Genomic DNA, 21,305 nt, shown 5'->3' with positions numbered 1-21,305 from the left:
ATGCCCAACAAAGGAAAAAATACTAAGGTGCAAGCAGCATACTAGAGTTAAAGTGCAATTATAGTGCAAAAATGGATAAGATATTAAGGGCAAGATACCTACATGTGGTGAGAAACCTGATGCCCCTGCCTGCCGCCTCAACGCGCGTTTCGCCGATCTTGGTCAGGAGGCGTGGCTTAGCTACCGCTTGTGCAACTATAAATAGTAATGTCTGGCCAATGGGAACAAAGGACAAGCTGCCACAAGTTAGGATTATGGGAACGGGATCTGTTTCAATGTTCTTCCATCCCTGGTATCGAGAAAATACATAATTGGCTAAGATACATAGATGATATTATCTTTGTATGGGAGGGTACTGTTGATGAACTCAATAGTTTGATGACCCATTTAAACAACAACGACATGAATATCAATTTAACATATACATATGGATGTAGAGTCACATTTCTAGATATTGAGATTTCAGTAGACCCTAATAGATCAATTTCTACAACCATTTTCAGGAAACCAACAGCAACAAATTCTATCCTACATGCTAGTTCATCACATTTGCCATCTACAATTGTATATTGGCAATAGACATAACTGGTATGCTTTTAGCATTGGTTTATAATGGGGCACCATGTTTATGTAGCCCCTTTGGTGCATAGCATATATGAGCTTTGAATTGCTAAACCTACACTATATATTATATTGTATTATAGTGACATATAGTGCGTTCTAATTATTTCAATTTTATGTGGTCAGCTTGTATTCTCCAGCCATGCTTGGTTAGTGTTTACCCTGCTATGAATTATTAGATTTTATATTTATACTTAATAAATACTATTTTGAAATATACTCCTTTGGGTCTCTGTGTATCTAGAGTTGCCCTTGGTTGTGCTATCCTTCTATTTTGAGCCCTGAAGCATGCCCAAACAGCAGCTCACAAACTGTATGCAACCGCACCCTGAGCCCGCTAAGTTATATGCAAACACAGAATATATGAATTGCATTACTGCTTCATAAATCATATTTATAAATTGGAGATTCTTTCTTTATTTTTTGATCAAATTGTGTGGGCCCATTTGCCAATGACAAGGAATCCTCTTCATGTAGGATCCAATACACTCACCTCTCCTGGGCCTAAGCATACAAATTTAAAAGGGAAATAAGATCTGCTCTAATTAGAAACTGCCTTAGACATATGAAAGGAGTGTTCACCCAAGGGCATGCTAAGATACGTACCAACATTAAATATGTGATTTGTGAATTGCGTACCTACTCCAATTGTGTGAACCCTTCTGCAAATGACAAGCTGACCTCTTCATATGGTAATTTCCATACTGTCAAAACCACAGGAAAATCCTCATTGGTAAATACTGCTGCTGATTTCCCTACGAAAAAAGTTCTGGATTTTATACACATTTTATCCTTTGCATTGCAAAAGGTGAAATACACACTGACATGCACAGTGAACAATAGGTTAATTTCCGCAGCATGGGAATGAGATTTAAATAGATCTCATACCCTACACTGGCACTGTAATTCACACCGGATTCTGCTGAGGCTAATTCACAGTGGAAAATATGCTACATTTCTGCTATAAGGGAACACATCCCGAGACATCTGTACAAGGCTATTTTTCATTAGAACAGAGTATAGGTAGATCCCGCCAGCTCCTTAAATTTGAGGAAAAAGATTTAAGAAAAAGCCCAGGAGAGGCAAGTCCGTCCACTCTGCGTACAGTGTTGCTTGTGTACTACAGGAATGCAGTCACAGCAACCTGCAGCTGTAGATTTGTCTCATTGTGCTGATCAATGTCTCATGTTGCAATCAGCAGGTTATGGCCACACATAAGTTATTGCCTCACTTGGGAGAAGTTGCGTTACAAATTGTCGTGTGCTGTAACACTTATTACTCCTTTAAAAAATTAAAATTGTTTATCTACAGCTACATATTTTTGTTAAATAATGTCAACCCAATTCTTGTAAAATCTATAAGGGTATGTTTCCACGGTCAGTATTCGCTGCAGATTGGATGCTGTGTTCCTGGTGCCAAGCTGCCCAAGAGCAGTCTCTATAACATCTCAGATCCAGAAAGGCAGGCCATGAAGGACTATATTACGGAAAGTCTGGCTAAGGGTCATATCTGACTATCCTCTTCTCCCCTTGCTGTGGGGTTCTTTTTTGTCAAGAAGAAGGATGGGGGTTACATCCTTGCCTGGATTTCCGGGAACTTAATGCGATCACTGTCTGTGATCCGTATCCGCTTGGGGCAAAATGGTTCTCTAAGATGGACCTCAGGAGGTCGTACAACCTCATCTGCTTTCAGGAGGGGGATGAGTGGAAGACTGTGTTTAATACGATGGAAGGACACTACGAGAATCCGGTGATGCCTTTTGGGTTGACGAACGCGCCTGCCATCTTCCAGCACTTTATTAATGACATCTTTAGTCACCTAGTAGGCAGGTTTGTTGTTATCTAACTGGATGATTGTAACAACTCTGCTGGCATCACGGCATGGCTTCTCATCTCTCACACTAACTTACCCACTGCTCCAGGCCATGATGTGGTTTCTGTTTCTTGCCAGCTCCATATTCTATTCCTCTGCTCTCTGCATGCTTCCTGGCTGTGTGCATAGGGGGGCGGCGCTTGAACTCTCTGGTTCTTATAGGAATCAGGTGCATTTGTCTAATCTGTTCCTGACCAATTACCAAGAGGCCTCCAGTATATAGTGCAGCTCCACCCAGTGGACTGGGCCTTTGCAATATGTTAGCTCAGTTTGTGCTTAAGCGCCTGAGTTTGCCAGGCCTTGCTCTGTGTTACTCCCTCTCTAGAGGCTTTTCTCCTTGCCTTGATCTTGTTTTCTGCCCTCCAGGAGACAGAATATCCTGGTCCCTGTGTCTTTGTTCTTGTTTCTTGTCTTGTTCCATTTCCTTGTCTGAACTTAGTCTTATCTCGGTCTCCTTGTCTGTGGCTTCCTTCCCTGTTGTGTCTTTCCTTGTGTTCTCAGTCTGCTTATGCTCCGCACTCTTGCAGCTCTGCCTGCTCTGTACCTTTGTGGCTTTACCTCTGCTCCACACTCCTGCGGTTCTGCTCCGTTCTACTCTGCTTAGCTTCTGCTGCTGCAGTAATCTCTTGCTGCAGCTCCTCTCTGCATTCCTTGCGGTTCTGCTCTGCTTTGCTGCTGCAGAAACCTCTTGCTGCAGCTCCTCTCCACATTCCTTGTGGCTCCGCTCTGCTTAGCTTCTGCAGAAATCTCTTGCTGCAGCTCCTCTCCGCATTCCTTGTGGTTCTGCTCTGCTTAGCTTTTGTTGCTATGCTATCTCTTGCTGCTCTTCCGCTCCTATCTGCAGCCTTGCACTTCTCTTCCTGTGTGAACAGGTCCCAACCTGTTCCTTCATTCTCCTTTCCTTCTGGCTTGTTTCCGTACCTGCATCTAGTGTGTGAATGGGTCCCAACCTGTTCCTTCATACTTAATTCCTTTCTGCTTGTTTCCTTACCGGCACCTCCAGTGTAAACAGGTCTCTACCTGTTCCTTCATACACCACACCAACCAGCCCTGTGTTCTCTGCCATGCCTGCCAGCCCTGTGTTCTCTGCCGTGCCTGCCAGCCCTGTGTTCTCTGCCGTGTCTCTGCTAGCCCTGTGTTCTCTGCCGTATCTCTGCCAGCCCTGTGTCTCAGCTGTGCCAGCCTACTCCTCTGAGTTTCAGCCGTGCTCTTCTGCCAGTCCTGCCTGATGCCCGCACCTCTCCTAGTGTTCCTGTTCTCCAAGTGGGATCAGCAGCCACAGCCAGTCACCACCCTGGAGTAGCATCTCGTAGCTGCCTGCTGCACAAGCCTGACCTCACCATCAGAGGCTCCAGTGAAAACCCAGGCAGCTGTCATAGTCACGCCCCTTCCAGGGTAGTCTGGTTTGTAGCACAGTGGGGCCACAAACCCCCCGAGCTCACGCCCACCAGTCAGGGCGTGAGCGTGACAATGATATTCTTGTTTATTCATCTGACCCTGAGTCACACCAGCGACATGTCAGACAAGTCCTACACATATTACATGACAATAAATTGTATGTCAAACCCAAGAAGTGTATACTTTCAGTTGAGGAGATCCCTTTCCTTGGATATGTATTATCTGCCACCGGTTCTCGCATGGATCCAGCAAAAGTCCGGGCGGTATTGGAGTGGGATCGTCCTGAGGATTTGAAGGTCTTACAAAGGTTTTTGGGTTTCGCTAATTACTACCGTAAATTCATAAAAAACTTTTTGGTAATAGCCAAATCACTCACTGTTATGACTAAGAAGGGGACAGACTTCTCTAGGTGGTCCAGTCCTGCCAGGGAGGCATTTGACACATTGAAAGGTATTTTGCTTCTTCGCCTGATGTCACTCAGCCTTTCATTGTGGAGGCGGATGCATCTGAGGTGGGAGTGGGGACTGTATTGTCGCAGGGTGTGTCTCCTGGTAAATGGCAATCATGCGCATACTTTTCTAAAAAACTTTCGCCAGCTGAGAGAAACTATGATATTGGTAATAGGGAACTCTTAGCTATCAAATGGGCATTTGAGGAGTGATGTCATTTTTTGGAGGGAGCGGTTCACCCAGTAATAGTGATCACTGACCATGAGAATCTGGTTTACGTGGAGTCGGAAAAAAGTCTTACACCTCATCAGTCAAGATGGGCATTATTCTTTACCAGGTTTAAGTTTTTGTTACTTTTAGGCCGGGGGGCAAAAATGTTAGGGCAGATGCTTTGTCCCGTTCCTTTCCTGAGGGAGGCAATAAGTGCAAACCGGTACCTATTTTACAAAAAGGGGTAGTGATGGCATCTATTTGCTCCAATCTTGAAAGAGAGGTTGCTGATGCTCAGGGGGACGCCCCTGCTACCTGTCCACTTGGTAAACTGTTTGTACCGGTCAATCTCTGTCTTAGAATCTTCAGTGAACATCATGATATGGTGCTGGCTGGACATCCGGCGAATAAGGCCACCGCGGACCTACTTACTCTGTGTTTTTGGTGGCCAGGTGCTTATAAGGATGTTCAGGAGTATGTGGCCGCCTGCAATATTTGTGCGCGTTCTAAGACCTCACATACTCGTCCGTCTGGAGCTCTCAAACCATTGGAGACTCCCAGCAGATCTTGGACTCATTTGTTGTCGGTAAATTTTATTACGGATCTACCTGTGTCTGCAGGGAACACTGTAACCCTGATGGTGGTGGACAGGTTCAGTAAAATGTCTCATTTTATTGCTTTGCCTAATGCCAAAACTCTGGCGCAAATCTTCGTCAGGGAAATAATCAGACTTCCTGGGATTCCTACCGATATTTTTTCGGATCGGGGGGTGCAGTGTATCTCCAAATTCTGGAGAGCGTTTTGCACCCGTCTGGGGATCCATTTTTCTTTTTCTTTGGCTTTTCACCTGCAGTCTAATGGACAGACTGAACGGGTTAATCAGAATATAGAGACATATGTTAGATGTTTTGTGTGGGAGAATCAGGAGGACTGGGTGAGCTACTTACCGTTGGCTGAATTTGCAGTTAATAATCAATGTCAGGAATCAACTGGTAAGTCCCAGTTTTTCGAGGCATATGGGTTCCAGTTTAGTTCGTTCATTGGTGATTGCCCTTCTGGTTAACCGGAGGAGGAACAGTTCACTTCTTCTATTTCTACTATTTGGCAGGGGGTGATTAATAATTTGCGAAAGATGGGTTCCAAATATAAGAGTGGGGCTGATCGGAGGCGTTTGGTGGGTCCGGACCTGTGTGTTGGTGACTTAGTATGGCTGTCCTTAAGGTACATTGAGCTGACGGTTCCGTCTTGGAAATTGGGTCCCAGGTTTATTGGTCCTTTTAAGATCTTAGCCGTCATCAATCCGGTAGCATTCCGCCTTGCTCTGTCACCTACTTTTAAAATCCATAATGTTTTTCACAGTTCACTTCTCAAGAAGTACGTGGCATCTGCAGGACCTTCACCTCTGCCACCTTCTCCTGTCATTGTCGATGGTGATCTGGAGTTCCAGATAGCAAAGTTTCTAGACTCTCATCTTGTTCGTCGGTCACTTCAATACATGGTACATTGGAAGGGGTAAGGTCCTGAGGAGAGGTTGTGGGTTCCAGCTTCTAATGTCCATGCGGCCAGACTGGTTCGGGCCTTCCATGTGGCACACCCAGATAAACCAGGCCCCGAGGTTCTGGAGGTCCCTCGTAGAAGGGGGTTACCGCGACAGAGCAGTGCCAGAAGACCGCAACGTCTAATGGCTCCTGCTTCGTTGTGGAGAAGAAGCACTTCTCCTGTGTATTAAATGTGTTTGTTTTCTTTCAGCAGGACAAGGGTTAATCGGCCATGTAGAAATCCCTGCATTCAGCTGTGCTGGGCTAGCCACTCCTCTCTCCTATAAAAGCTAGGCCTTCTGGCCAGATCTTTGTCTGAGTTAGCACTTGCTAGATAGACCTGGAAAATTAGGAGATGGTGTCTGGAGAGCTGGAGGAGTTTACTGTGCGACTGTTGCTTGGTTTGTGCACTTGGAAATTCCTCATCCTTACCTGCCTTATTTTCTTCCCCCATACTTCACACCTCTGTTATTTGTGAGAGTGTATGTTACGGCTGGCGTAACGCACCGAGTAAATATATGAGTTGTTATAGGTGTGTTCACAGCCCGGGGTCCACCGTGCAGGAGAGAAGCCTGCTGCTAGAGAAATGGCGGCCCTATATGGTGGTACAGTGTTAGATTAGACGCGAGTTCCAACACTCGGTCAGTATCAGCACGAACCCTGTTGCTTCACAGAGTCGTGAAATAATTAGTGGGACTAAAACCCTAACTAGGGTTGTGCTTGCTCCGGAACTCTTCTGTGCTAACCGCACACATGAATGAACCAGATGCTAAGCCAAGCGACTAATTGCCCCCACTGACGCTAGCTGCCTGCCTATGTAATTTTCCATGGCTAACGGACACTCTCCACGTGTAGCCTGAGTGGCAGAGTATTACTGGCGACAAGCACAAAACACAAATGATACTAGCTGCAGCAACTTCAGGATCTTCCTAGAGGACCAATGGGAGCTGCTACAGGACCTGAGCGTGTGACCCCTGACCTCCAATGAGAGGTCCTCCCTTGGGCATGCTCAGAAGGGGAAAAGCAGGACTTAGTCCCAGAGACGTCTGCTCGCCGCTGACCAGTACTGGCTACAATGGCTGAGCCTGGAAGAGCAGCAGTAACCAAGCGCAGAGTATCTGCCCTAGCCAGACGCTGGGACCAACGTCTCCACTGCGGCTGGAGGAGAATGGGGGACCGCAGCGGAGGTGGTTAGAGATTCCCCCTGTGCAGCGGCGGGAACTCGACACCTAACAGTATATTTGTGTGAGTGGAATTTTCTTTTTCCTTTGTCTTTGTTCCCCTGTCTGTCGGGTTGGTGTACTGCGGTACATGGTAGCACCTCTCTTCCCTGGGTGGGGGAGGGGGACAGACGCAGGGCTGCAGCTAGGAGACAGGGCAAGGGCGGAGGCCCCGCCATCTGAGGTATCCCAGGGAACAGGGCGAGTTAGGGCGCCACCTAGTGCTAGGGCAAGGAAAGGTGCCCCTGGTCCCAGTTTACTCGCCAGTCCTATCATGACAGCTACGGTTCACATGCGGTTCAGATGGTAGCATGAGCCAGCAGTTGTGACTGGAAGAAAAAAGTTTACTTTCGATCACATCAGGTGTCGGCTACTACTCCCTTCAGTCTACACCTGCTGCCACTAATAAAGGTGAGAGCAGGTGCGGTTGATGGGAGAATTAATCATCTTGTGCCTGCGGTACAAATAAATGCATTTTTAAAAAATTACATGGGGTCTTTCTATTTTTGATAACCAACATGGCAAAACTGACTCCTTTGGACTGCAACCCTCAGCTGTCAGTTTTATCATGGCTGGTTATCAAGAATAGATAACCATGTTAAAAAACAGTGTGGGGTTCCCCCATTTTTGACAATCAGCCAAGCTAAAGTAGACAGCTGGGGACTGGTACTCTCAGGAATGGATATTGGCCCCCCAGCCTAAAAATAGAAGGCCGCAGCCACCCCAGAAGTATTAGATTATTAGATGTGCTAATTCTGTTGCTTTGCCTGGCTCTTCCCACTTGCCCTGTGGCAGTGGTAAGTCGGGTTAATATTTGTGGAGTTGATGTCACCTATGTATTGTCAAGTGATTTCAAGCCCAGTAGTTAGTAATGGAGAGTTGTCTATAAGGTGCATATCCTTTACTAACCGCTTAGTCTTAGGCCGGCATCACACTTAGCGTAGGGAAACACGGTCCGTTTTTTTTACGTCCGTAATACGCAGAAAAGTTCCTGAACATTGATCCGTATTCAATGCGAGGATGCGATTTTTTTTTTTTTTCTCCAAAAATTATCCGTATGTCATTTGTATGGCATCCGGACGACGAGATTTTCTTGCAGGCTTGCAAAATGGACATAGAATGGATCCATGGGCTCAAATATTCGTGAAAACATATATGCAGTCTATATATATATATATAGCCGATATAGACTCAGTGCCCACAGTCTGGCCATCGAATGTGGCCGACACAGGCAGAACTACAAGCCCAGGGAGGAAAGACTGTGCCAACACTGTGATCAGGAGGCCATAGAGGACGAAACCCACTTCCTGCTACACTGCTCCAAATACTCAGCAGTGAGGGACACTCACTTCAGGAGACTCTCACATCTCTTCCCGGACTTCATCACCATGAAGGAGGAAGAGAAAACATATATCCTGCTGGGAGAAGAAGAGAGAGCAGTGGAGATAGCAACGCGGTATGTGAGCGAATGTCATAGACTGCGAGAAAGACAACTATGATGCCATGGACTATAGCCCCCACAATGGATCTGCCCCCATCCACATTCCCTATGCCATGGACTATAGCCCTACCCTGGATCAGCCCCCATCCACCTTCCCTACAGCTCCCACCCAACATCCCCACATTCCCTATCCCTATTGCCTTTATACACTTGCTTTGGCAAAACTGATGTGTATTTGGTCCTGCCAATAAAGCTTCTTTGAATCTTGAATCTCGTGTGTATATATGTGTGTGTATATATGTGTGTGTGTGTGTGTGTATATATATATATATATACATATATATATATATATGTGTATATATATGCATATATATATATATATATATATATATATATGTATATATATATATATGTGTGTGTGTGTATGTATATATATATATATATATATATATATATATATATATATATATATATGTGTGTGTATATATATGTGTGTGTGTATATATATATATATATATATACTGGATCTACTAAGTTTGGGTTTAAACTTTGTGCCTTGTAACGGTTTTAATTACTTTACAGCACTAAAAGATCTGCACCTTTTTTGTCGCAAGCTTGTCCTCAAAAAATTACATCATCAAGCGGACTCTGGTTTGGGCATCACCGGCCTGACGGAACAACAGGCACTTGCTGATCTGGAGGACCTTTTGAGGGAGCAACACACCGAAGATGTAGGTACTTTACCACGTTCAATTATGCCCAAGTCCTCGGCTTTCCCCCCCTTGTCCGTCTGCCCCAGGTAGATATTTTTTGTAAATTGGTTACCCAAGATCTTAAGAACGTTTCAGGGTTGGTATGTAATGATAATCTGACAGCAATACAGAGAAGTGCATTGAGAGAATTACAATCACTTGATACAGTGGTCTTTAAGCTGGCAGACAAGGGGGAGAACGTGGTTGTATGGCCGACTGACCAGTATGAGAGAGAGGCACTTCGCCAGCTAAGGGATAAGCATACGTACCGTTTGCTATCCCAGAACCCTACGGGAACCTTTCACGGTCAGCTGGAGAAGATTATTTCAAATGCTGATGAGCTAGGTCTTGCCCTGAGAAAGGTCCTCAATGGTCTGTTGCCTAAGTACCCCAAGGTGCCAACCTTTTACCTATTACCTAAGGTGCATAAGGATCTTCGGAATCCCCTGGGTCGACCCATTGTCTCTGGCATAGGAGGGCTATGCGATAGTGTGTGTAAGTACATCGACCACTACCTAAAACCGTTAGTGGAGATTCTGCCCTCCTATGTCAGAGACACAATGGATGTATTGACCCTGGTTAATGGGCTCTGTCATGAATCCCCAATGGCTAGGGATAGCACAGGAAAAGCAAAGTAATAATAAATCTCGGACGAGCTCTAGGGTGATGGAACCTGGGCTGACCGCTGCCCTACGCCTGACAAACGCAACTAGAGATAGCCAGGGAGCGTACCTACGTTGGTTCTAGACGCCACGCACCAGCCTAAGAGCTAACTAGTACTGCAGAGAAAACAAAGACCTCACTTGCCTCCAGAGGAATTAACCCCAAAGGTATAGTTGCCCCCCACATGTATTGACGGTGAAATGAGAGGAAGGCACACACGTAGAGATGATGTATATAGTTTTAGCAAATAGAGGCCCGCTGAAAACTAGAAAGCAGAATGACAAAAAAGGGGACTGAGCGGTCAGCAAAAAACCCTAATCAAAAAAACCATCCTGAGATTACAAGAACCCATGTGCCAACTCATGGCACATGGGGAGAACCTCAGTCCACTAGAGCAACCAGCTAACAAAGAGACATTCTAAGCAAGCTGGACAAAAAACCAAACAACTGAAAATCAGCACTTAGCTTATCCTGAAAGATCTGGGAGCAGGTTGGCAGGAACCAAACAGAGCACATCTGAACACATTGATAGCCGGCAAGGGAAATGACAGAAAGGCCAGGTAAAATAGGAAACACCCAGCCTCCGATGGACAGATGGAAACCAAAGGCCGCAACCCACCAAAGTCACCCAGTACCAGCAGTAACCACCAGAGGGAGCCCACAAACAGAATCCACAACAGTACCCCCCCCTTGAGGAGGGGTCACCGAACCCTCACGAGAACCCCCAGGGCGATCAGGGTGAGCTCTATGGAAGGCGCGGACCAAATCAGTCGCATGAACATCGGAGGCGACCACCCAGGAATTGTCCTCCTGACCATAACCCTTCCACTTAACCAAATACTGGAGTTTGCGTCTGGAAACACGAGAATCCAAGATCTTTTCAACAACATACTCCAATTCTCCCTCCACCAGCACCGGAGCAGGAGGCTCGACCGAAGGAACAACAGGCACCTCATACCTCCGCAACAACGACCGATGGAACACATTATGAATAGCGAACGATGCTGGGAGATCCAAACGGAAAGATACAGGGTTAAGAATCTCCGAGATCCTATAAGGACCGATGAACCGAGGCTTGAACTTAGGAGAAGAGACCTTCATAGGGACAAAACGAGAAGACAACCACACCAAGTCCCCAACAAGAAGTCGGGGACCCACGCGGCGACGGCGATTAGCACACTGCTGAGTCTTCTCCTGAGATAACTTCAAATTGTCCACCACCTGATTCCAAATGTGATGTAGCCTGTCCACCACCACGTCCACTCCAGGACAATCCGACGACTCCACCTGACCAGAGGAAAAACGAGGATGAAACCCCAAATTACAAAAAAAAGGAGAGACCAACGTGGCCGAACTAGCCCGATTATTAAGAGCAAACTCGGCCAGTGGCAAAAAAGCAACCCAGTCATCCTGATCAGCAGAAACAAAACACCTCAAATAAGTTTCCAAGGTCTGATTAGTTCGCTCCGTCTGGCCATTCGTCTGAGGATGGAATGCAGACGAGAAAGACAAATCAATGCCCATCTTGGCACAAAACGTCCGCCAAAATCTAGACACAAACTGGGATCCCCTGTCAGAAACGATATTCTCCGGAATCCCATGCAAACGAACCACGTTCTGAAAAAACAAAGGAACCAACTCAGAGGAGGAGGGCAACTTAGGCAAGGGCACCAAATGAACCATCTTAGAAAAGCGGTCACACACAACCCAGATAACGGACATTTTCTGTGAAACCGGGAGATCAGAAATAAAATCCATGGAAATGTGCGTCCAAGGCCTCTTCGGGATGGGCAAGGATAACAACAACCCACTAGCCCGTGAACAGCAAGGCTTAGCTCGAGCACACACTTCACAAGACTGCACAAAGGTACGCACATCCCTAGACAAGGAAGGCCACCAAAAAGACCTGGCCACCAAGTCTCTTGTACCAAATATTCCAGGATGACCAGCCAACACAGAAGAATGGACCTCGGAGATGACTCTACTGGTCCAATCATCCGGAACAAACAGTCTTTCTGGTGGACATCGATCCGGTTTATCCACCTGAAACTCCTGCAATGCGCGTCGCAAGTCTGGGGATACAGCGGACAATATTACCCCATCCCTAAGGATACCAGCAGGCCCAGTGTCTCCAGGAGAGTCAGGCACAAAACTCCTGGAAAGAGCATCTGCCTTCACATTCTTTGAACCTGGCAGGTATGAAACCACGAAATTGAAACGAGAAAAAAATAACGACCAACGAGCCTGTCTAGGATTCAAACGCCTGGCAGACTCAAGGTAAATGAGATTCTTGTGATCAGTCAAGACCACCACGCGATGTTTAGCACCCTCAAGCCAATGACGCCACTCCTCAAATGCCCACTTCATGGCCAAAAGCTCCTGATTACCCACATCATAATTGCGCTCGGCGGGCGAGAATTTTCTAGAGAAGAAAGCACATGGCTTCATCACCGAGCCATTAGAACTTCTCTGTGACAAAACCGCCCCCGCTCCAATCTCGGAAGCATCAACCTCCACCTGAAAAGGAAGTGAAACATCTGGTTGACACAACACAGGAGCAGAAGAAAACCGGCGCTTAAGTTCCCGAAAGGCCTCCACGGCCGCAGGAGACCAATCAGCAACATCAGCACCCTTTTTAGTCAAATCAGTCAAAGGTTTAACAATACTGGAAAAATTAGCAATGAACCGACGATAAAAATTAGCAAACCCCAAGAACTTCTGAAGGCTCTTAACAGATGTAGGTTGTGTCCAGTCACAAATAGCCTGAACCTTAACGGGATCCATCTCAATAGTAGAAGGAGAAAAAATGTACCCCAAAAAAGAAATCTTCTGGACTCCGAAGAGACACTTTGAGCCCTTCACAAACAGAGAATTGGCCCGCAAAACCTGAAACACCTTCCTGACCTGTAGAACATGAGACTCCCAGTCATCAGAAAACACCAAAATATCATCCAAATATACAATCATAAACTTATCCAGATATTCACGGAAAATATTGTGCATAAAGGACTGAAAGACTGACGGAGCATTGGAGAGTCCAAAAGGCATTACCAAATACTCAAAATGGCCCTCAGGCGTATTAAATGCGGTTTTCCACTCATCACCCTGTTTTATCCGCACCAGATTATACGCACCACGAAGCTCTATTTTAGTGAACCACCTAGCCCCCTTAATGCGAGCAAACAAATCAGTAAATAATGGCAATGGATACTGGTATTTGACTGTAATCTTATTCAGAAGGCGATAATCTATACAAGGCCTCAGGGAACCATCTTTTTTTGCCACGAAAAAAAAACCTGCTCCCAGAGGGGACGAAGATGGACGAATATGTCCCTTTTCCAAGGACTCCTTAATATAATTCCGCATAGCAGTATGCTCTGGCAGTGACAGATTAAATAAACGACCCTTAGGGAACTTACTGCCAGGAATCAATTCTATAGCACAGTCACACTCTCTATGAGGAGGGAGCGAATTGAGCTTAGGCTCCTCAAAAACATCTCTATAATCCGACAAAAACGCAGGGATCTCTGAAGGAGTGGATGAAGCGATAGAAATCGGAGGTGCATCATTATGAACCCCCTGACATCCCCAACTTAGCACAGACATTGTTTTCCAGTTCAAGACAGGATTATGAGTTTGTAACCATGGCAGACCAAGCACTAGTACATCATGTAAATTATACAGTACAAGGAAGCGAATCACCTCCTGATGAACGGGAGTCATGCGCATGGTCACTTGTGTCCAATACTGCGGTTTATTCATAGCCAATGGTGTAGAATCAATTCCCTTCAGAGGAATAGGAACTTCCAGAGGCTCTAGACTAAAACCGCAGCGTTTAGCAAATGACCAATCCATAAGACTCAGGGCAGCGCCTGAATCCACATAGGCATCGACGGAAATGGAAGACAGTGAAAAAATCAGAGTCACAGACAAAATGAACTTAGACTGCAGAGTATCAATGGCAAAAGATTTATCAACCCTTTTTGTGCGTTTAGAGCATGCTGAAATAACATGAGCTGAATCACCACAATAAAAACACAAACCATTTTTCCGCCTATAATTTTGCCGTTCACTTCTGGACTGAATTCTATCACATTGCATAGTCTCAGGTGCCTGTTCAGAAGACACCGCCAACTGGTGCACGGGTTTGCGCTCCCGTAAACGCCGATCAATCTGAATGGCCATAGCCATAGACTCATTCAGACCTGTAGGCGCAGGGAACCCCACCATAATATCCTTAATGGCCTCAGAAAGACCATTTCTGAAGTTTGCAGCCAGGGCGCACTCATTCCACTGAGTAAGCACTGACCATTTCCGAAATTTCTGACAATATATTTCCGCTTCATCATGCCCCTGAGAGAGGGCTAATAAAGCCTTTTCAGCCTGAATCTCTAGGTTAGGTTCCTCATAGAGCAATCCCAATGCCAGAAAAAACGCATCCACACTGAGCAATGCAGGATCCCCTGGTGCCAATGCAAATGCCCAATTCTGAGGGTCGCCCCGTAGGAACGATATAACAATCTTGACCTGTTGAGCAGGGTCTCCAGAGGAGCGAGATTTCAAAGAGAGAAACAATTTACAATTGTTCCTGAAATTCAGGAAGGTAGATCTATCTCCAGAAAAAAACTCTGGAATAGGAATTCTAGGTTCAGACATGGGAGTGTGAACAACGAAATCCTGTATGTTTTGAACCTTTGCCGCGAGATTACTCAGGCTGGAAGCCAAACTCTGGACATCCATGATAAACAGCTAAGATCAGAGCCATTCAAGGGTTAAGAGGAGGTAAGAAGCAGCTAGACAGCAATTAAGGGCTAGGCAGCAAAACTCTGAAGGAAAAAAAAAAATAATAATTTTCCTTGAACACTTCTTTTTCTCCTGCTTCAGCCCAAACAATTAACACTTTGTGGGCCGGCTATACAGTCATGAATCCCCAATGGCTAGGGATAGCACAGGAAAAGCAAAGTAATAATAAATCTCGGACGAGCTCTAGGGTGATGGAACCTGGGCTGACCGCTGCCCTACGCCTGACAAACGCAACTAGAGATAGCCAGGGAGCGTACCTACGTTGGTTCTAGACGCCACGCACCAGCCTAAGAGCTAACTAGTACTGCAGAGAAAACAAAGACCTCACTTGCCTCCAGAGGAATTAACCCCAAAGGTATAGTTGCCCCCCACATGTATTGACGGTGAAATGAGAGGAAGGCACACACGTAGAGATGATGTATATAGTTTTAGCAAATAGAGGCCCGCTGAAAACTAGAAAGCAGAATGACAAAAAAGGGGACTGAGCGGTCAGCAAAAAACCCTAATCAAAAAAACCATCCTGAGATTACAAGAACCCATGTGCCAACTCATGGCACATGGGGAGAACCTCAGTCCACTAGAGCAACCAGCTAACAAAGAGACATTCTAAGCAAGCTGGACAAAAAACCAAACAACTGAAAATCAGCACTTAGCTTATCCTGAAAGATCTGGGAGCAGGTAGGCAGGAACCAAACAGAGCACATCTGAACACATTGATAGCCGGCAAGGGAAATGACAGAAAGGCCAGGTAAAATAGGAAACACCCAGCCTCCGATGGACAGATGGAAACCAAAGGCCGCAACCCACCAAAGTCACCCAGTACCAGCAGTAACCACCAGAGGGAGCCCACAAACAGAATCCACAACAGGGCTCTCTCTGGAGGCAGGTATGCTCCTAGTGACGATTGACATCGAGTCACTCTACACCTCCATCAGGCATAGTGATGGCCTTCGGGCTGCCCGCTTCTTCCTCGAGAGTACCAACTGGGATGGCCACTTTTCTGACTTTATTTTGGATTTATTGGAATTTATTTTAACACACAATTTTTTTGTTTTCAAAGATCGGTTTTATTTGCAAATTCAAGGTACAGCCATGGGTGCGGCGTGCGCTCCGTCATACGCTAACCTGTTTCTCGGCTTTTGGGAGCGACAGGTTTTCCAGTGTGACGGATCGCATGCCGCTGACCCAGTGGTGGGCTGGTTTCGTTACATTGATGATGTGTTGATGATTTGGAGGGGTGACGAGACCAGCCTTTCCCAATTTATGCAATATCTTAATAATAATTCTTTTAATTTGAAATTCACATACAAGTTTCATACACATCGTATTGATTTTCTTGATATTACTCTGTGTGTTGGGGAGGATGGCAGTATTAAGACGGATTTATACCGCAAAGATACTGCGGTCAACTCTCTGCTGCATGCCTCCTCAGCACACAGTTATTCCACTATTAAAGCCATCCCAGTTGGTCAATTCCTGAGGAACAGGCGGGTATGCTCTACAGAGATACGTTTTGAGCAGCAATCAGCTACCCTTAGTGAACGCTTTAAAGAAAGAGGATATAGCGGTCGCTGTATCAAGAGAGGGTATAGGCGAGCAAGACGTATGAAAAGGGAGGATCTGCTGGTACCAAATATTGGGCCCCAAGAGGCATCAAACGAAATTAGATTCATTTCTACTTCAAATTCCCGCTGGGATCAGATCCGTGATATCTTGTCCAAACATTGGTCGGTCCTTCGTACTGACAGTGCCCTTGCGGCACAGTTATCTTCTGGCCCCCACATGACACAACGTAGGGGGAAAAACTTGAGAGATTATCTTGTTAAAAGCCACTACGTTGTGAAACCACTTACGTTGAGTAATCCAGGTGTTTGTAGAATTGGCTGTTTCCCCTGTGGGTCTTGTGTCGCTTGCCCTAATGTCCTGCGCTGTGGTACTTTCAAATCATCTGATGGGAGCAGGGAGTTTAAGATCCGGGATATATATCCTGTATATATACAGGATGTATATCCTATATATCCTGTAATACCACACATATAATTTACTATGCCACTTGCCCCTGCTCCCTTATTTATATTGGCCTGACATCAAGAGAGTTGAAAGTCAGGACACGTGAACACGTGCGGGACATTGGGGCGGCGAGAGATATTGTAGATGCTGAGGCTTTGGCGTCTCTAAAGACACTTCCCAGACACTTTAGATCTTTTCACGGATCTGATCCCAGCGGTTTGAAGGTGCGTGGGATCGATAGAGTCCATGGTGGAATCAGGGGTGGTAATCTGAATCAAATCCTCGCACAGCGCGAGTGTAGGTGGATCTCCACCCTTGACACGTTGTCCCCGAAGGGGCTTAATGAGAAACTATCATTTGCCTCCTTTTTGTAGGGCCGGGTTTTGTCCTTCTTGGTATTACAGGCCCTGTATTCTCCCTTTGTCCGTGTCCGCTATGCCGCAGATTCCTTGCTCTCTATAAATATATAATTCTTTGATAAGTGCTTTCCCACCCTAGTTTTTATGTTTTTTAATTGTTGTGTTGTTTTTTAGTTTTTAGTGGTTATACATTTTCTTGCCCCATGTGTTGGTGCACGCTCTTCGATGACAATATTGTCCTTCTCCACACTGGACAAGACGAGCAAAAGAACTGATGTCTTATTATGTCTGAATCTTCAAGATGGACTCGTCACACACCCTGGGAGTCGGTATACGTCATCTTTCGTGACAATATTATTCCATTGCATATAGTGATTCTACAGGCTTGGTGTTTTTTCAGGATGGTTGTGTGATGTCTTTTAATTGATATTAATATGTACCATGTCAATTTCTCAATTTTGCACTTTTTTGCACTATGTCACTTTATCATGTGTACTCTTTAGTTATGTTTTTTTGTCATCTGCATATCTTTCAATATATATTCTTCATTTTTTGGCTTTTTCAGATATTGTATGCACTTATGCATCTTTGTGGTCTATACCATAAGATCTGCACACTGTCTTTTCTATTGCATTTTTTATCCTTTAGCACTTCCCATATTCTATATCTTTATTATCACTATTTTGCACATTGATTATGGTTGCTGCCAGCGTCTTCATGTATATGGCTGCTGCTGTGCGCACGTGTATTTTCGATCTGCGCCCAGTCTGTTTTTACGGCCATTTAATTAGACGTTGTGCGCTTCCTGATGCTACTTATTGAGTTTTACCCTTATTTTAGTCTCACATAGGATATTATTCACTATTATTTTCCAACACACCAACCATGGCCGCCACCTATGTCTCCTTAAACATGGCTGCCGCTGTGCGCATGCGCACCTCGATCTGCGCACTGCCTGCCGGTCCCTGTAGTTATCTAATGCGACGATGTGCGCTTGCCCTCTGACGTCATCTGGCAAGATTTTGCCCGCATGCGCACATCGTACTGACGACTGCAGTGGGAGATGGTCACTTCCGGTGTGTGCTTCTCGAGGCGCGTGCGCCGCAACTATCGGCATTTGGGGGCATTAGTATTTAAACCCCGGGGACACAACACACGCTATTCCCCTTCTTGAAGAAGCACTTACGCGAAACGCGCGTCAAGGGGTCGCAGCGGGAGGACCTTATTCACATCTACTATTATGGGTGAGTTGTAGCCTTCCCTCGGAACATGTAGTGGTTTTGGGGACCTGCCTTTTTGGCAGTGCCCATGGGATGTATGCTTAGCACCCACATTTTCTCACCCATTTGGGTTTTATTAACCCCATGTATCCTTTCCGATTAGGGTTCTGTCTCACTCACCCGTAGTTACTTCATTTGTATCATTGGTCGTTCTCTCCTGCTGCACTAGCAGGTTCCTTCTATTTATTCCCTTTTCTTGCAGCCTTATGATTTGGCTGTTATTGTTCATATTTGTATTTGTATCAATAAAATGATTTTGATTTTGATTTTGTACTCCATGTTCTCTGGTGTTGGTGTACTTTGGGAGTATTACACTTTCTGATATACGTTGCTGCATATATGCATTTACGTAGGGAGCAGGGCTTTTGCCCTTCTCAGCCTTGGTATTTTTCCATATTTGTTTTGATTTTTGTTTTAAATATATATATATATATATATATATATATATATATATATATATAGACTATGGACTATAGCCCCTACCCTGGATCTGCCCCCATCCACCTTCCCTACAGCTCCCACCCAACATCCCCACATTCCCTATCCCTATTGCCTTTATATACTTGCTTTGGCAAAACTGATGTGTATTTGGTCCTGCCAATAAAGCTTCTTTGAATCTTTGAATCTTTGAATCTTGAATGTGTATATATATATATACTAGATTGTGGTCCGATTCTAACGCATCGGGTATTCTAGAATATGCATGTCCCCGTAGTATATGGACAATGATGATTCCAGAATTTGCGGCAGACTGTGCCCGTCGCTGATTGGTCAAGGCAACCTTTATGACATCGTCGCCATGGCAACCATTATGACATCTACGTCAATACTGTGCCCGTCGCTGATTGGTCGAGGCCTGGCGGCCTCGACCAATCAGAGACGCGGGATTTCCAGGACAGACAGACAGAAAAACCCTTAGACAATTATATATATAGATGTGTGTATATATACAGTATGTATATACACTCACTGGCCACTTTATTAGGTACACCTGTCCAACTTCTTGTTAGCACTTAATTTCTAATCAGCCAATCACATGGCGGCAACTCAGTGCATTTAGGCATGTAGACATGGTCAAGACAATCTCCTGCAGTTCAAACCGAGCATCAGTATGGGGAAGAAAGGTGATTTGAGTGCCTTTGAACGTGGCATGGTTGTTGGTGCCAGAAGGGCTGGTCTGAGTATTTCAGAAACTGCTGCTCTACTGGGATTTTCACGCACAACCATCTCTAGGGTTTACAGAGAATGGTCCGAAAAAGAAAAAAAATCCAGTGAGTGGCAGTTCTGTGGGCGGAAATGCCTTGTTGATGCCAGAGGTCAGAGGAGAATGGGCAGACTGGTTCGAGCTGATAGAAAGGCAACAGTGACTCAAATCGCCACCCGTTACAACCAAGGTAGGCCTAAGAGCATCTCTGAACGCACAGTGTGTCGAACTTTGAGGCAGATGGGCTACAGCAGCAGAAGACCACACCGGGTACCACTCCTTTCAGCTAAGAACAGGAAACTGAGGCTACAATTTGTACAAGCTCATCGAAATTGGACAGTAGAAGATTGGAAAAACGTTGCTTGGTCTGATGAGTCTCGATTTCTGCTGCGACATTCGGATAGTAGAGTCAGAATTTGGCGTAAACAACATGAAAGCATGGATCCATCCTGCCTTGTATGGAGCATCTTTGGGATGTGCAGCCGACAAATCTGCGGCAACTGTGTGATGCCATCATGTCAATATGGACCAAAATCTCTGAGGAATGCTTCCAGCACCTTGTTGAATCTATGCCACGAAGAATTGAGGCAGTTCTGAAGGCAAAAGGGGGTCCAACCCGTTACTAGCATGGTGTACCTAATAAAGTGGCCGGTGAGTGTATATGTGTATATATATGTATATATGTATATATATATGTGTGTATATATGTGTATATAAAGTGAAAAAAGGAACAGCATCAAAATACTACCTTAAATAACCGTGCAAAGCTTTCCAAACCACTATTGTGAGTGGTCAAAATATAAAGGAAAAAAAGGAAAACAGCACAAACAAAATGAAAAAAAATTGGACTTTAATGCCTGAACGGCGTGGCAACGTTTCGGATATGGTATCCTTTCTCAAGCGAGAAAGGATACCATATCCGAAACGTTGCCACGCCGTTCAGGCATTAAAGTCCAATTTTTTTTCATTTTGTTTGTGCTGTTTTCCTTTTTTTCCTTTATATATGTGTAGCACCCCCACTGCCGCAGGGCCGAGGGGTACCCGGTACCGGGCCTCTGAGTCTCTGCTCTGGGGTTGTCACGGTGGCTAGACCCGGTCCGTGACCCTGCTGAGGGGCGTACAGTAATAGATGTGGATAGATGATGGTGGTGGTGATGCCGTAGTGGTGCGGTGCAGTAAATAACGAGGACACCAGGTTGCAGTCTCTTTACCTCTTTACTGAAGATCTCTGGGTCCTCAGTCCGGAATCCGGATAACCAGGCTGCACAAGTCCGGCCGGTCCAATGGCACCTCCAGAGTTCTCTTAACAGGTGGAAATCTGCGCCTTCCTGCTAGCGCTATGTGTTGTGATCCTTCCCTGCTGTGCTTACGGAAAGTCCCCACAACTGTTGTGTCCGTTTCTTAAGTTCCCTCACAACTCGATTAGATGATGTTCTGCTAATCCTCCGTCCCTCCCTGATGTTACGGTTAGGACGGCACCCGTAT

At 45.5% G+C, this 21,305-nt stretch overlaps 1 long non-coding RNA gene across 2 annotated transcripts in view; it reads left to right on the top strand.

Annotated features, from left to right (window-relative positions):
• Positions 1 to 18,881, top strand: part of LOC143765379 (uncharacterized) — a 29,832-nt gene extending 10,951 nt beyond the window's left edge. For both annotated transcript variants that reach the window (XR_013213378.1, XR_013213379.1), the window contains exons 2-3: positions 9,332 to 9,480; positions 17,511 to 18,881. This is a non-coding gene — a long non-coding RNA (uncharacterized LOC143765379). The remainder of the gene's footprint in view (positions 1 to 9,331; positions 9,481 to 17,510) is intronic.
• Positions 18,882 to 21,305: the final 2,424 nt, after the last annotated feature.

This window comes from Ranitomeya variabilis, chromosome 4 (genome assembly GCF_051348905.1).
Source record: "Ranitomeya variabilis isolate aRanVar5 chromosome 4, aRanVar5.hap1, whole genome shotgun sequence".
Taxonomy (NCBI): domain Eukaryota; kingdom Metazoa; phylum Chordata; class Amphibia; order Anura; family Dendrobatidae; genus Ranitomeya; species Ranitomeya variabilis.
The sequence above is the reverse complement of the archived record's forward strand: the minus strand, read 5'-3'. Positions and strand labels throughout refer to the sequence as shown.